This window comes from Gracilinanus agilis, chromosome X (genome assembly GCF_016433145.1).
Source record: "Gracilinanus agilis isolate LMUSP501 chromosome X, AgileGrace, whole genome shotgun sequence".
NCBI lineage: Eukaryota > Metazoa > Chordata > Mammalia > Didelphimorphia > Didelphidae > Gracilinanus > Gracilinanus agilis.
The window spans coordinates 58,578,880-58,596,574 of NC_058136.1; the positions used below are offsets into that span (position 1 = coordinate 58,578,880).

A 17,695-nucleotide genomic window follows, 5' to 3' on the forward strand; every position below is an offset into this window, starting at 1 on the left:
TGCCTGGCACCAGATGCCTACGTCCAGCCGCTGAGGCACGAGGGTGAGGCCCCTGGCTGCCGAGGGACGTGTTGGCTGGGAAGAAGCTGCTAGTGATGGCTCTTTTGATCCCCGACCCAGGAACCCGGGGTGCCGTGGGAACAGTGCTAGATCTGGGATCAGAGGACTTGGGTCGAAATCTCGGCCCAGTTGCTTATTCCCTGCCCAAGGCTTCTTGGCCTCGGTCTCCTCTGCGACATGGGGGAGCTGGATTGGCTTGCCTCTTGTTATCCCCTGCCCCCGCCCCCAACCATCCCCTCTTCTCAACTCCCATTCCCCCAGGTTTGCAACCTCAGCCTCATTCTCCAAGCCTCCCTCTTGCTAGCCCACACATCTGACCCGAAGCTCAGTGTTGCCCTTTCTACACTTCTCCTATCCCTCCCTGCCTCCCCATGCGCATAGCTGCCTCCCTAGTTCAGACCGCTGACCCCTCATCAGCAGGACTATTCACACCTCTGAGCCAATCCACCCACCACTTAGTTGCCAACATGACTTTCCTAAAGCATATTCAGACCATGTCTCTCTCTGTGTGTGACTCACTCACACACTCAGTAACCTCCTGTGGCTCCCTATTACCTCCAGAATCAAATAGAAACTCCACAGTTGGCGTTTAAAGGTTTTCACAACCCGACTTCATCCTACCTCTCCATTCTTCTCACACCTGACTCCCCTCCACCTGCATTGTTCAGTCGTTTCCATCATGCTCAACTCTCTGTGACCCCTTTGGGGGTTTTCTTGGCAAAGACACTGGAGCAGTCTGCCATTACCTTGTCCAGTTCGTTTTCCAGATAAGGAAACGGAGGCCAACAGGGTTGAGTGACTTGTCCAGGGTCACCCAGCTAATAAGTGTCAGAGCCTGAATTCAAACTCAACTGGCCCTTAGTGAATACTTAACAAATGCATTTGTATTGATCGATTAACAAATGAGCCAGCAGCCTCCTGGCTGATTTCCAAATCAGGAGTTATGATGACGTAACACTCATCTGTAGCTGCCAGGGGGTACTACTGACTGCCGCCGACACATAGCAGGGGCCCCGTGCCCACGCAGGCTGGCCACTGGGGTCTCTTTTAGCTACATAACGGAAGTCACAAGAGCCCAGGGAAGTAGCAGAGGCCACAGCTCTTTAGCTGACCCTGTCTTTTCACGGAGAGCCGATCGGGCCATATTACATCATCTCCAACAGCAACTTAATTCTGCCTTGGTTTACCAAGAGGAAAAAAAAAGCCCTAGACAGCAACACATGAACCAAAAGACTCTCTTTCTCCTCTTGATGTTTCTTCCCTCCTCCTTCTTTGCCTCTTTCTCTGGCCTGATTTTGCTCTGGTTTTCCCTTGGCCATTGGAAGTTGAGGAAGGGACCAGAATGATGAAATGGTGATATGTCCCAGGAGAGAAAGACGGTGGCCGGGCCTGGGTCTGTCTCGGAGCGTCTGAGCTCAGCCCTCTTCCCAGGATCATGAGACGTAGAGCTAGAAGGGCCCTTCGGCACCATGGGGTAGCGGAAAGTCTTGCCTTTAGCATCAGAAGGATCACTGGGTTCAAATTGCAGCTCTGGCACTGACTAGTCATGTGACGTTGGGCAGAACACGTCCCTTTCCTGGCCCTCAGCTTTTTCATCTGTAGAATTAGCTGGTTAGCCTCATTTAAGATGGTCCCTTCTACTTCTCCATCTATGGTCATGGAAACATAGATCTTCAGAGTTGGAAGGGACCCTCAGGGTCATCCAGTCTGACCCCTACCTGAAAAAGGATTCCTACATCAATCTTCTGGTGAGGAAGGGAGCTACTGCCTCCCTAGGAATGGACTAAAGATCATGACTCATCTATAACTCGGTTGACTGAGGCTCAAAGATCTTAGGTAACTTATCTATGGTCATACAGACAATAAGTGTCAAAGGTGGAATTTGAATTCAAGTTTTCTGATTCCAAGCCTAGCCCTCTTTCCAATATATTTCAATGCATAAGTTATGGGAAGAGGGGGCAGCTGGGTAGCTCAGTGGATGGAGAGCCAGGCCTAGAGATGGGAGGTCCTAGGTTCAAATCTGGTCTCAGACACTTCCCGGCTGTGTGACCCTGGGCAAGTCACTTGACCCCCATTGCTTAAAAAAAATAAAAAAAAGTTTTGGGAAGGATAGGGGAGATCGAAGGAAGAAAGAAGGAAGGAGGGGAGAAATAGAGGAAAAGGTGGGAGGGGAGAAGGGAGATAATTTCATTCTTCAAAAAAGGTTTAATTCTATAATAGATCTCATTCTCATTAAAAGGTAAAAACCCATTGTTGGGGTAGAAATATTGGAAACCTTGGGATGAAGTGGCTACTTCCTACTAGTTTGTGGCAGAAAAAAAAGAAAAGCAGATATAGCTGGATATGCATTATAGATTTGAGGAATTCTGATTTCAAAAGATTCAGAGGTAGTTGGGGACCCCATGGACTAAAATTCTATAGGGAAATTCAGTATTGGAAGGATGGAAAAAACTTAAGGATGAAATTCAGAGAACACTAAGAGAAGTAATGAGTAAAGACAGGAGTTGTTTGAAAAGACAAATGTGGATACACAGGGAGCTCTCACCAACTTAGATTTAAGAAAAAAATGTACAAAAGATGAAAGTAATAGAAGACTGTAAGAGCATGACATGGTCCTATAAAAATAGTGTTAAAAGTACTAAAGCTCAGAATGATTTGAGATAGACAAGGGAAGTCAAGATCAAAAAAAAAAAACAAACTAAGTTACTCTGGGAGAGATAAGAATAAAGAAGTAATAGGACTTCTTTTGGGGGTGAATAATAATTGAATATATAAAGCTGCTAAATGTTTATTTTGCTTCTATTCCCTCTGCCAAGGAGAACTATTTTTTTCCTTTTTAAAAAAAATGTATTATCTCTTGTCTTCACATCACCTTCTTTTCTGAATGTGTACAATTTCCAAATATGCAGTAGGTGGGTGGTGGCACAGTAGATAGAGTATCAGGACTAGGTTCAGGAAGACCTGAATTCAAATATGGCCTCAGACACTTACTAGCTGTGTAATTCTGGTAAAGTTACTTAAATTCTGTTTGCCTCAGTTTCCTCATCTCTAAAGTGGGGATAATAATAGCACCTATCTCTCAGGATTCTTGTGAGGATGAAAGGAGTTAGTATTTTTAAAAATTAAATTTTAAACATTCTTTTTTTTTTAAACTTTGAGTTCTCAATTCTCTTTTCCCCTCACCCCTAGTGAGAAGGCAAGAAATGCCACATCAATTATACATGTGAAATCATGCAAAACATATTTTCATATTAGACATGTTGCAAAAAAGGGAAGAAAAGCAAAAAATGTGAAAAAGTATGCTTCAATCTCTCCACACAGACTCCATCAGTTCTTTCTCTGGAGGTAGAGAGCATTTTTCATCATGTCATTCATAATAGCTAAGTCATTCACAGCTGATCATTGTACAGTATTGCTCTTCCTGTGTCCAGTGTTCTCTGGGTTCCAGTCACTTCACTTTGTTTCATTTCGTATGTCTTCCCAGATTTTTCTGAAACCATCCGGTTCATCACTTATTATATAGCACAATAATATCCTATCACAATCACATATCACAACTTGTTCAACCATTCCCCAATAATGGACATCCCCAATATTTTCCAATTCTTTGCCACCACAAAAATTGGCTAAAATCCTTTTGTAAATATAGATCCTTTACCTTTTCCCTTGGTCTTTTCTGGGATACAGACCTAATAGTAGTATTTCTGGGTCAAAGAGTATGCACATGGTTGGGACAGTTCACAACTCCAGCACCAGTGCATTTTCTACATCCCCTCAAACTCGTATCATTTTCCTTTTCTGTCATGTTAGCCAATCTAATATGCATGAAGTGGTACCTCACAGTTGTTTTATTTTGCATTTCTCTAATCAATAGTAATTTTTATGTGACAATTGATAATCTTCAGAAGAAAAAAAGCAAAGTTAACTCTCCATATCTCCTTTGACCATTTATCAATTGGGGAATGATTCATTTTTATAAATTTGACTCAGTTTCAATATATCTGAGAAATGAGGCGTTTATCAGAGAAACTTGCTGTAAAAATGTTTTCCCAATTTCCTATTATCCTTCTAATCTAGCCTGCATTGGTTTTGTTTGTGCAGATCCTTTTTTAATTTAATGCAATCAAAATTATACATTTTACTTTTTGGATTCCTACCTCTTCTTTGGTCATAAATTCTTCCTTATCCATAGATCCAACAGGTACAATCTTCCATGCTCCCCTCATTTGCTTATCATATCATCCTTTATGACTAAATCATGTACCTATTTTTACCTTATCTTGGTATACAGTCTGAGATGTTTGCCTATACTGAAGTTTCTGCCAACCTACTTTTCATTTTTCCCAGCATTATTTTTTCAAATAGAGCTCTTGTCCCAACAGTTTGGATAATTAGGTTTCTCAAACACTAGATTATTAGGACACTTTTTGTATTGTATACTCCACTCTATTTCTCAGCCAGTACTTGATCATTTTTGTGATTACCACTTTGTAAGAGAGTTTAACATTTGGTACTACTAGGCTGCCTTCAGATTTTTTCATTAATTGATTCCCTTGATATTCTTGGCTTTTTGTTCTTCCAGATGAATTTTGTTATTATTTTTTCTAGTTCTAGAAAATTATTTTGGTACTTTGATATGGCATTGAGTAAGTAAATTAATTTAGATAGAATTGTCATTTTTATTATAATGGCTCAGCCTACACATGGGCAATTAACATTTCTCCAATTGTTAAGATTTTCGTTTGTGTGAAAAATGTTTTGTAATTGTGTTCATATAGTTTCTGGATTTGTCTTGGCAGATAGACTCCTAAGTATTTGATATGGTGTGTAGTTATTTTATTACTTAAAAATTTTTTTTCCCATGGTTACATGATTCATGTTGTCTCCCCCCCCCCCAGAGTCGATAAGTAATTCCACTGGGTTATACATGTATTATCATTCAAAACCTAATTTCCATATTATCCACATTCATAAAAGAGTAATCTTTTAAAACCAAAATCCCAAATCATATGCCCCTATAAATAAATAAATCATGTGTTTTCTTCTGCAATTCTACTCCAATAATTCTTTCTCTATATGTGGATAGCATTCTTTACATAAGTCCCTCAGAATCATCCTGGATCATTGCATTGCTATTGGTAGAAATGTCTATTATATTCGATCATTCGACAATGTTTCAGTTACTGTGTATAATGTTCTCCTGGTTCTGCTCATTTCACTCCTTTTCAGTTCATGGAGGTCTTTCCAGTTCATCATTCCTTATAGTACAATATCACATACCACAATTGGTTCAGCCATTCCCCAATCAAGGGATATCCCCTCAGTTTCCAATTTTTTGCCACCATAAAAAGTACAGCTATAAATATTTTTGTACAAACAGGTCCATTTTTGAAAAATCTCTTTGGGATACAAACCTAGGAGTGGTATTGCTACTATCAAAGGGCATGTGTTCTTTTAAAGCCCTTTGGTTTTAAAATTCCTAATTTAAAAAAACCTAATTCCAAATTGCCTTCCAGAATGGTTGGATCAATTCACAACTCCACCAGCAATGCATTAGTGTCCCAATTTTGCCTCGTCCCTTCCAACATTTATTATTTCCCTTCACTGTCATATTGACCAATCTGCTAGGTCTAAGGTGGTACCTCCGAGTTCTTTTGATTTGCATTTTTCTAACCAGGAGGGATTTAGAATATGTGATTATTGATCATTTTGATTTCTTCATCTGAAAACTGCCTATTCATATCCCTTGACCATTTGCCAATTGGGGAATGACTTGATTTCTTATAATTTTGACTTAGTTCTTTATATATTTGAGAAATTAGACCTTTATCAGAGAAATTTGTTATTAAAATGTTCTCCCAGTTTGTTACTTCCCTTCTAATTTTCGTTGCACTGGTTTTGTTTGTACAAAACCTTTTTAATTTAATATAATCAAAATTACTCATTATACATCTTATAAAGTTCTCTTCTCTTGCTTGATCTTAAATTCTTCCCTTTCCTATAGATCTGAGAGGTATACTATTCTAAGTTCACTTAATTCACTTAATATCACTCTTGGTATAGAGCAGTGGTTCCCAAAGTGGGCACTACTGCCCCCTGGTGGGTGCTGCAGTGATTCAGGGAGGCGGTGATGGCCACAGGTGCATTTATCTTTCCTATTAATTGCTATTAAACTTTTTTTAAGTAATTTACAGGGGGCTAAGTAATATTTTTTCTGGAAAGGGGACGGTAGGCCAAAAGTTTGGGAACCACTGGTATAGAGTGTGAGATATTGACTTAATGTAATTTTTGCCATACTGTTTTCCAATTTTCCCAGCAGTTTTTGTCAAATTATGAGTTCTTATCCCAAAAGCTGGGGTCTTTGGGTTTATCAAACACTACATTGCCAAGGTACCCCAAGTCTATTCCACTGATCCACCCTTCTATCTCTTAGCCAGTGCCAGATTGTTTTGACGATCACTGCTTTATAGTACAGTTTAAGATCTGGTACTGCTAGGCCACCATCCATCACATTTTTTCATTAGTTCCCTTGATAGTCTTGATCTTTTGTTCTTCCAGATGAATTGTTATTTTTTTCTAGTTCTATAAAATATTTTTGGTAGTTTGATAGTTATGGCTCTGAATAAGTAAATTAATTTAGGTAGGATTGCCTTTTTTATTACATTAGCTCATCCTACCCATGAGCAATTAATGTTTTTCCAATTGTTTAGATATAGTTTTATTTGTATGGAAAGTGTTTCGCAGTTGTGTTCATATAATTCCTGTGATTGTCTTGACACATAGATTCCCAAATATTTTATATTGTCTAGGGCCCCTTGAAATGTTCTATCCCGCTACATTATTCCTAATCTGATGAATACAATGAGTAGGATACAATACAATGAAACTTTGAAAGAGTTGCCTTAGAAACAGACTTACAGATGAGCATTTCCTTTCCTTTGGCCTCCTCTTTAAAAAATTTGCCCATCACTGGTCTAGAGTGATTTTAAGTGGAATTTCTTTCTCTAATTGTTGCTGCTGAGTTTTATTGGAATTATATAGAAATGTAGATGATTTATGTGGGTTTATTTTGTATCCTGCAACTTTGCTAAAGTTGTTAAGTATTTCCACTAGCTCTTTAGTTGATTTATAGGATTCCCTAAGTATACCATCATATCATCTGCAAAGAGTGATAAGTTTAGTTTCCTCACTCCTTCCATTTCTTTTTCTTCTCTAATTGCTACTGCTAGTGGTTCTAGTACAATATTAAATAATAGAGGTGATAATGGGCAGCCTTGCTTCACTCCTACTCTTATTGCGAAGACTTCTAACGTATTGCAGATGATACTTGTCGATGCCTTTAAATAAATATTATTTTGAGGAAAGGCTCTTTTATTCCTATGCTTTTACTAGTGTTTTCAATAGGAATGGGTGTTGTATTTTGTCAAAGGCTTTTTCTGCACCTATTGAGATAATCATGTGATTTCTGTTAGTTTGATTATGGATATGGTCGATTATGTGGATGGTTTTTCCTAATATTAAACCAGCCTTGCATTACTGGTATAAATCCCACCTGGTCATAGTAAATAATCCTTGTGATATATTGCTGTAGCCTCTTTGCTGGTGTCTTATTTAAGATTTTTGCATCTATGTTCATCAAGGAGATTGGTCTATAATTTTCTTTCTCTGTTTTTGGTCTTCCAGGCTTGGGTATTAGTACCATATTTGTTTCATTAAAAGAATTTGGTAAGACTCCTTCTTTTCTTATTTTGTCAAATAGTTTGTATAGTATTGGGATTAATTGTTCTTTAAATGTTTGAAAGAATTCGCTTGTGAATCTATCTGGCCCTGGGGGGGGGTTTCCTGGGAGTTCCTTGATGGTTTCAGTTTCTTTTTCTGAGATGGGATTATTTAAATATTCTATTTCCTCTTTTGTTAATCTAGGCAATTAATATTTTTGTAAATATTCACCCAAGATTGTCATATTTATTGCCATATAATTGAACAAAATAGTTCTTAATAATTATATTAATTTCCTCTTCATTAGAGGTGAGATCACCCTTTTCATCTTCGATACTGTTAATTGGATTCTCTTCTTTCTTTTTTATTAGATTAACCAATACTTTATCTATTTTGTTTTTTCATAGAACCAGCTCCTAAGGGTGTTATTTATTAGTTCAGTAGTTCTTTTACTTTCAATTTTATTAATTTCTCCTTTTAGGATTTCCAATTTAGTCTTTATCTGGAGATTTTTAATTTGGTCTTTTAATTTGTTCTAGTTGCCACATCCAATTCATTGATCTCCTTTTTTCTCTATTTTGTTGATATAAGCATTCAGGAATAAAAATTTTCCCCTGAGTAATGCTCTGACTGTATCCCATGCATTTTATATGTTTTCTCCTCATTGTAATTCTCTTCAATGAAATCAGTTATTGTTTCTATTATTTGTTCTTTGACCCACCCATTTCAAAGAATTAGATTATTTAGTTTCCAACTAATTTTTAATTTGCCTCTCCATAAACCCTTATTAATTATAATTTTATTGCATTATGATCTGAAAAAATTGCATTTTTTATTTCTGCATTTGTTTGTGATGCTTTTATGTCCTAGTACATGGTCAATCTTTATATATATACCATGTGCTGCTGAAAAGAAGGTATATTCCTTTTTATCCCTATTCAGTTTTCTCCAGATATCTATTAACTAATTTTTATAGCATTTCATTTGCTTCCCTTACTTCTTTCTTATTCATTTTTTTTGTTCAATTTATCTAGTTCTGATAGGAGAAGGTATGGTTTTATCGTCTATTTCCTCCTTAATCTTCTTTAGTTTCTCCTTTAAAAATCTGGATGCTATACCATTTGGTGCATATATTTTGAGTACTGATATTTCTTCATTTTCTATACTGCCTTTTATCAAGATTAATTACTTTCCTTATCTTTTTTAATCAAATCTATTTTTGCTTTAGCTTTGTCTGAGATCATGATTGCTGCTCCTGTCTTCTTTGTCTCAGTTGCAGCCCTATAGATTCTGCTCTAGTCTCTCACCTTTACCCTGTGTGTATCTGCCTGCCTCAAATGTGTTTCTTGTAAGCAACATATGGTAGGATTCTGGTTTTTAATCCATTCTACTATCCCCTTCCATTTTATGGGTGAGTTCATCCCATATATATTCACAATTATGATTACCCTCCATTTTGTTTTCTTCTTTTAATCCTGACATTTCTCCTTTCACTCTTTCCCTCCCCTCCAGTGTTTTGCTTTTAATCAGTCCCTCCCTTCCCCACCACCCCATTTCTTATTTCCCTTCTACTTCTCTATAGGGTAAGTTGAAATTCTATACCTCAATGAATCTGACTGTTCTTCCCTCTATGAGCCAATTCCGATGAGAGTAAGGTTTAAGTATGACCTGTCACCACCCTCCCATTGCATTAGTCTTCTAATACACACCCACCCACTGCCACCTCTTTAAGTGATATAATTTTCCGTGTTTTACTTCTCTTTCCATTTCTCTTAGTACAATCCTCTTTTTTCACCCCTAGTTTTATTTTTTTACATATGATCCTAAACAGCTTACTACCACACCCTCTATGTATCTTTCTTCTAACTATGATAATGATAACAACTTGTAAGAGTTACAGATATCATCTTTCCATATAGGAATATAAATAATTTGACTTTATTGATGCACTTAATTTTTTCTCTTTCTTACTTACCTTTTTATGCTTCTCTTGAAGCATTGGACATCAAATTTTCTGTTTTAAGTCTGGACTTTTCTTCAGAAATGCCTGGAAATCTTTATTTTATTATATTTTATTAAATGACCATATTTCCCCCTGACAGAATATAATAAGTTTTGAAGGGTAGATGATTCTTGGTTGTTCCCTTGCCTTCTGGAATTCTAACTCTTTTAGTCCTTCAATATGGAATCTGCCAGATCCTGTGTAATCCTGACTGGGGCTCCGTGATATCTAAATTGTTTCTTTCTGGCTGCTTGAAGTATGTTCTCCTTGGCCTGGGAGCTCTTGAACTTGGCTATAATATTCTTGGGAGCTGTCATTTGGGGATTTGTTGGAGAAGGAGGAAAGAATACCTGTGTATTCTTTCAATCTCTATTTTACCCTCTTGTTCAAGAATATCAGGGCATTTTTTGTGGGTAATTTCTTGCAATATGGTGTCTAGACTTTTTTTATCATGACTTTCAAGTAGTCCAATAATTCTTAAATTGTCTTTCCTGGATCTATTTTCAAGGCCAGTTGTTTTTCAATGAGATTTCATATTTGCTTCTATTTTTTCATTCTTTTTTACTGTTTCTTGATATCTTGTGAAGTCATTAGCTTCTATTTGCCAAATTCTAATTTTTAAAGACTGAATTTCTTCCATGATCTTTTGATTCTCCTTTTCAATTTAGTCCATTTTTCATTTCATGATTCTTTTCTTCATTGGATTTTTGTGCTTCTTTTTCCAGGTAACCAATTTTGCTTTTTAAGCTGTTTTCTTTTTCCCATTTTTCTTATTTGATTTCTTAATTCCTTTTTGAGTTCTTCCAGAGTGTGAGCCCAATTCTCAGGTTTTTTTAAGGTTTTGCTTGTAGTTCCTTGGGTCCTCTGTTGGTTCTGCTCATTTTCTCGGTCTTTTGTTTTTTGGGGCAGTTTTTTGCCTCTGTTCTATAAGATCTCTCCTCTGCTGGTTTACTGGATTAGGCTGGTTGAACTAATGTGGCCAGCAGCTGAGGGCCAAAGGTACCTAGCCAGATGGACCCCTGGTCCTCCCTGCCTATTGTTTTCAGGGCCCAGGACCTCTAGGTATGGGTCTGAGGTACTCCTCCACCTGTGCAGTCCCCATGTCCTGGGATCCCAAAGTCAGTATGCATAATTGCAGAACTCAGAGTGGTAGGGGGGAGGCAGGATTGACTAGCACTTTTCTGTGTGCAGTTTTGTTTCTGGTCTCCCTTATGCTGTGAAAACTGACTCTCTCTGCTTACCTTTCAAGATGTGTTTCATGGTAGAGCCCTGTGACTCCATCTTACTGTTGGGTTTGGGTTCCTGTCTTTTTGAAATACTTTTTAAAATTGGTATGGAAGGATAGTCAGAGTGGTTTGGGCTTTTGCTGCTAATAAGCCACCATCTTGACTCTTCCTGCTGGCCTTTATTGGTAATATCTAGAAATGTTGAGGATTTATGATGGTTTAATTTACCATCCCACAACTTAAGTTAAAGTTAATTGTTTCAAATAGTTTTTAAGTTGATCCTCTAGCACTCTCTAAGTAAACCATAATAATATCTGCCAGAAGTAATCGTTTTGTTTACTCATTGCCTATTTTAATTCTTTCAATGTCTTTTCCATTTTTAAACCTTTACCTTTTTCTTAGAATCAATACTGTATATTGGTTCCAAGGCAGAAAAGTTAGGCAGTTAGGGTTAAGTGACTTGCCCAGGGTTCACACAGGTAAGAAGCATCTGAGACAAGATTTGAACAAAGGACCTCCCACCTCTAGGCTTGGCTTTCTATCCACTGAGCCATCCATCTAGCTTCCCCTCCTTCAATTTCTTTTTCTTGTCCTATTGCTATAGCTAGCCTTTCTAGTACAACATTGAATAATAACAGTGATAATAATGAATATCCTTCCTTCAAGAAGACCCTAAATCTTATTGGAAAGTTTTCTAGCTTATCCCCATTACAGGTATTGCTTGCTGGTGGTTTTTTAATAGATATTACTTATCATTTGAAGAAAAGCTCTATTTATTCCTATGCTTTCCAGTTCTGAATAGGAATGAATATTGTATTTCATCACAACCTTTATCTGCATGTAATGAAATAATCATGATTCCTGTTACTGATATGGTCACCTATGCCAATATAGTTTTCCTGATATTGAGCCAGCCCTGCATTCCTGGGATAAATCCCACCAGTGTGTTGTCGTTGGGATAAATTGCTATAATCTCCTTGCTAGATTTTTATTTAAAAATGTTTACACCAATATTCATTAGGGAAATTGGTCTCTATTTTTGCTCTTCCTGGTTTAGATATCAAAACCTTATTTGTGTCAAATTCCTTCTTTGCATATTTTTCTTTAAAAAAAACCCTTTACCTTCTGCCTTAGTACCTATTCTAAGACTGAGAGGCAATATGGGCTTGGCTATCAGAGTTATGTGACTTGCCCAAGGTCAAAGAACTAGAAAGTATCTGAGGCCAATTTGAACTCAGGTCCTCTCAACTTCAGGTCTGGTGCTCAATTCACTATGCTGCCTAGCTGCCCAACTTTGCCTATTTTTCCAAATAGTTAATACAGTATTGGAATTAGTGGTTTTTTAAATGTTTGGTAGAATTCAGTTGTTTTGTCATGATTTTCCGGGAGTCCAATAATTCTTAAATTGTCTCTTTTGGATCTATTTTCCTTGTCTTTTATTTTATCAACGAAGTGTTTCATATTTTCCTCAATTTTTTCATTCTTTTGCTTTTGTTTTATAGACTCTTGCTGCTTTATGAAGTCATTTGCTTCTAGTTGTTTAATTCCAACTTTTAAAGACTGAATTTCATCTCTGGCTTTTCCTTGGGCCTCCTCCATTCCATTTGTTCTTTGTTCATTACCTGGATAGAAGCTGTCAATTAAAATTTCTTTTTTCTTTTTCTGTTGTTTACTCATATTTTTCCTCCCCTTCCCCCATCATTGGCTGTATTCTTGCTCCTCTGTTTATTTGCTGGATCTGCGGGTTTGGGCTATTCTGTCCTGAAGGGGCTTCTTCTCTGCTCTCCTGATTAACTGGATTAGGCTGATAGAGCTGACCTGTTGTATTAATGAGGCCTGAGGTCAGATCTTCCTCAGCTGCCAGCAGAGGCTGAAAGAAAGAGAGGAAGATGAGGGTCACTACTTTCTGCCATCTACCTGGTCAGAGCCCTGAGCTTCTCGCAGTGGTACCAAGGTATTCTGTTGCCATTGCAGCCTTCACCCTGGGATCCCAGTCAGCTGGATTCTTACTGAGGGTCTCAGCACAGTAGGTGGGTGAGGGGTGTTGGAGACTGAGCTTCCCTGCCCTCTGGAGGCTTATCTGAAATATTGCTAGACTGGATTAAGCTGGGCAAGATGTGCAGAGCTGAATGTGGCCTGAGGTCAAAACCTCCAGAGGCAGAGGCCCAATATGGAGGAGTGGTGGCTGAAGGCTCTGACCAGGCTGCCCTCCTTTCTGCCCCTCTCTGCCAGCTGTGGTCAGGACCCTCAGCCTCGAGGAGCTGTAGTATCAAGGCATTCCCTCTGGGCTGGAGCCCTTGCCCCAAGACTTCAAACAGAAGCCCCTGGCCAAATCTCAGCACAGTAAGTGGGGGGGGAAGAATTCTGGGACCTTCCTTCTTTCCCTTAAACCCAAGAATTCAAACTTCTCTGTGTATCTTTTAAGTTGAATCAAGCAGGAGGGTCCCCCAGCTCTGTCCTGTTGTTGTATTTTCTTTTGTGTCCCCCTTGAAGAACTTTTTTTTATTAGTATGGAAGGGTTTTCACAGAGGACTGGACTTTCACTGCTTCTAAGCCACCATCTTGACTCCGCCTCCAGAAATCACTTGTGAATTCATCTGGTCCTAGGAATTTTTTCTTAAGGAAATCAATGATTGATTTTTTAATCAGAGCAGTTTATATTTTTGTAAATCTTCAATCTCACAATCTCTGTCTCCTCTCTTCTCTTCCTTCCTTTTCTCTTCTCCTATCTCTCTTATCTACTCTCTCCTTTCTATCTACCTTGGTCTTTATGACCTCAGAGATACTTCCTAACTGTTTGAGCCTGGGCAAGTCACTTAACCCCATTTGCCTAGCACTTGCCCTCCTCTTAGAGTTGTTACTAAGACAGAAAGTAAGGATTTCAAGTAAATAAAAGAGAGAAGATAAGTGGATAAAATTCTATCTGTCTCTCTCCTCTATCTCTCCTCACCCTTTTATATGTCTCTTCTCTCCTTTCCATCTCTACCCTTCTATTCTTCGGTCTCCACTCTCCTTTCTATCTCCCCTCTCATCTCTTCTATCTATGCTCTCCTTTATATCTCCCCTACTCTATCTCCACTCTCCCTTCAGTCTATTTTCTACCTCTCTCCTTCCTCTAGCCTCTCTCTCTCCTCTTTGTTCCCTCTATCTCTATTCCTCCTCTTATCTCTTTATCTCCCCTCTCCTTTCCGTCTTCTCCTCTTTCTAGAGAGAGTAGGAGATAACAAGGGTGGGAGATAGAGGGACAGAGGAAGGGAGATAAAGAGGGTTGGTGGCAGGGAGAAAATTACAGAGATAGACTTTTCTCCATCTCTATCACACCTTTATTTATTTTAAACCTTTACTTTCTGCATCTCAAATCCAGGTTTCATTGTACCAACTAGATCCCTCCCTATCTCCCACACTCCCTATCCTATCCCCATCTCTTTCCCCCCCTCCCTAGAGAGGAGATAAGAGGATTGTGAGAAGAGAGAGGAAACAAGAGATAGAGAAGATAGAGAGGGGAGACAGATAAAGGTAGAAAGCAGAGAGAAAGGAGAGGATATATAGAGAAAAAAGGAAAAAGAAATAGAGATAGAAGATAGAGAAGAGATAGAAAAGAATAGAGAGACAAAAGGAACCAAAGGGAGAGGAGAGAGGAAACAGATAAAAGGAAGAGGAGAGAAAAATGTAGAGAATGTAGATAGAGAGTAAAGAGAGAGGGGGGGAGATAGAGTAAACAGATAGAAAGGGGAGGAGGAATTGAGAGAGAAGAGGGAGAGAGTAGATGTTGACATTCTGGGCAGACCTTGACATTCTGAACCAACCTCAGCTGGCCACGAAAACCAGTCAGAATGCAGATGGTCTGTCTGAAGGGCAACAGAAGCAGTGAGCTGTGACAAGAGTACAAAGCCTTGGACAGGTCAAGTAAGTGCAGACTAGGCAAAGGCCAAGTCTGCCCAGTGCCAGATGCCAGCTATTCCTGCCTCCCCCAGAATGCAGTGAAGTCCCTGGTGCCCGGCTCTCCACACTCCCTGTGATCTCCCAGAATGCACCCACCTTGTACAGGGCTGAGAGGAGCCCAGAGAGAGGGCCCCGCCACTCCGGATCGTTCTGAAATTACAACCGCTAGAGGTAAAGGAGGCAGGTCACGGCCTTCCAGTTCGGCTCCAGTTCAAGGCAAGAGAAAAGAGGACTCAGAAAGCAATAGGGTGGACTGGAAGTACATTTTACTGGGGCAAGATGAACTGCTATGAATTTCAGTGGTGGCGAACCCAACATTCGCTGCCTTTTGCGTTTAGCATTTCTCTAGCTCCTCTCCAATCCTGGGAGGCCCTCTGTTAAAGCCATCCCAGGGGACTTAAGACTCTTTCCTGGGTTCCTTTCATCTCTGTCTGCCCTCTGCTAGTCCATCACTATTGGAAGGTGCCCACTGGCCCTCTAGCCTCCAAGGCCAGGATCTTCCCAGGAAAGGTTTATGGAGTAGCTTAGAAGGTTTTGTAACACTCTGGGGCCTGAGAGAGTATCACAATGCCATTTAGAAGCAGGAGATTGTGGAGGATGCTGCCATCTCCGGGCAATCAATGTGTATCCTCCATGACAGTGGCAAATCCCTTTGGCAAGTAGAGGCATCCATCTAGTGTATCGGCTTGATAATAACGGGTTCCAAACAAGCTGCCTCTCGTTGGGCCTCTTTTAAAGACTCTGGTTTGGTTCTTAACACAGGCACGAGAGACACCTTGTTGGAGGGGAGCTTAGAAGGCGCCATTTTGTTTTAGAGGACCAATGCTTTTCAAAAATAACAAAGAGGCCATGAGCACGATGCATGGTGCCGTCTATACCTTTCAGTCCAGTGTAGGATTCTCAAGATTTGTGTCGCATGAGGCTACAACCTGTGAATGCCAGGCTCGCTCCTTCTCGTGCCCTCAGAGATGCTCTTGGTACATGTGTAGACTGTCTGCAAAGATTTTTGAGGGGGGGGAGCAGCCACCTGGGGCCTCTGGTTCTGACTATCTTCTCCATCATCTTTTTTATGGTGGAAATAACATCTGTGGTTTCTTTGAAGGCTCTGCTATCCTGCTGTCTCTCAGACATCTTGAAAATCATCCCATAAAGCTCTTGGAATCGTGTCCCTCCCGGCCCAGGCCTCCTCTGTCTACTCGGTTTGGTACAGCTGCTCTTCCTGTCTTTGTGCCATCTCCACTTTCTCATAGAGCACAACAGAGACAGTGATGTTTGAGCCCAATCGAGGGGGCTTCGCTGTCACTGAGAGGAAAGCTACTTTGTTATAAAAGCCTTGGCAGGGGCCTTGCAGCAAGATGGCTGAGCGAGAGCTCGTCTAAGCCCAGCTCCCCTGCATCATGTCAAAACAACAAGAAATGTGCCAAGCGGAGGAAAAGACCAACAACAAAAAGAGAGGAAAGGAGGAGAAATCTCCCACGGAAAACCCAGCAGAGACCCAGGAAACGAAGAGGCAAAGAAAGGGAAGCTGCTAATACCATATCGAAATCCTATGGGATAAAGGAATGCTGGGTACATTTCTCAGCATCAGAAAATAATTCGAAATCTCTGTGCTTAGAACTCCAGAAGAGAGAATGGAAATAGTCACAAGAATCGAGGGATGTTGAAAAGCCCAACACAAGAATGGAAGGAAAGTGATAAGGAATAAAAGTCAAGCTTTTGATGGAAAAAACCCTCCGATGACCCAATCCTGGTAAATAGAATGTGTGGCTCAGCGCAGAAGCTGGGGAAACTTTCAGAAAAACAAAAAAGAGGGTGAAGGGAGAGAAGGCCAAAATGCAGTGACATAAGAATGATGGGAGCAAAGGCAATTAACAATAATTTCTAACATGCCTACTATGTTCCCAGAGACTGTTCTAGATTCTGAAGACACGAATACAAACAACAGAAACAATTCCTGTTCTTGAGGCGCTCTCCCTCCCTCTCTCCCTCTCTCTCCTTCTCTCTCTCCCTCTCTCTCCTTCTCTCTCTCCTTCTCTCTCTCTCTCTCTCTCCCTCTCTCTTTCTCTCCCTCTCCCTCTCTCTCTCTCTGCTCTCCAATCAATGATGATTCACCTATAAAACAAGGCTCTGAGACAATTCCGAATCAGAAGCAAAAGCCCCAGTACCTGATGACAGAAGATCAGAACCCTCGAATTGCCGGGAATATTAGAACCGGGGGACAAAGGCCAGATTGTCAGAGTCTGTCACGAGAACCCCAGGATTAACTCAGCCAAAGAAACGGCCCCAAACCCAACTCTTGCAAGCCATAAAGAAAATACTGGAAGGAGGGGGAAACGCAGCTCGCTAACCCAGGAACGCCAGCCAGAACTGCTCAGGAATTACCTGCCGTCCAAGAAGAAGGTTAGGGTTAAAGCTCTGCCCAATGCCTGGCGTCTTGGTAGAGGGCAGAACCCAGAATCCTTCAGCTCCTCGCCCCACGCTGCCTCGGCTGCTCTGCTGGTTTCAGTTTCAGGGAGCAAGAGAAGCCCCTCACAGGGTAAGCTTATCAACTCTAATTTGGCCCCTTCCTTTGGACACTACCTGCCTCAGCCTCCTTTCCCCTCTGATTGGAGGCTGGAGCACCAAGCTCCTCCCAATGCCTTCCTTGAATTTTCAGTCCATGCTACACTGCAGCTGCTACTCTGCCTGGCTTTGAATTCCCCAAGGTGCCTGGTACCCGCTGGGCTCCCCCTACCCCCACCTTCCC

The 17,695-nt window shown here is 40.3% G+C and overlaps 1 protein-coding gene across 1 annotated transcript in view; it reads left to right on the forward strand.

Moving 5' to 3' along the window:
• The window catches only part of TRPC5 (transient receptor potential cation channel subfamily C member 5), a 91,713-nt gene that overhangs the window by 53,834 nt on the left and 20,184 nt on the right, over positions 1 to 17,695 (forward strand). The window lies entirely within an intron of this gene.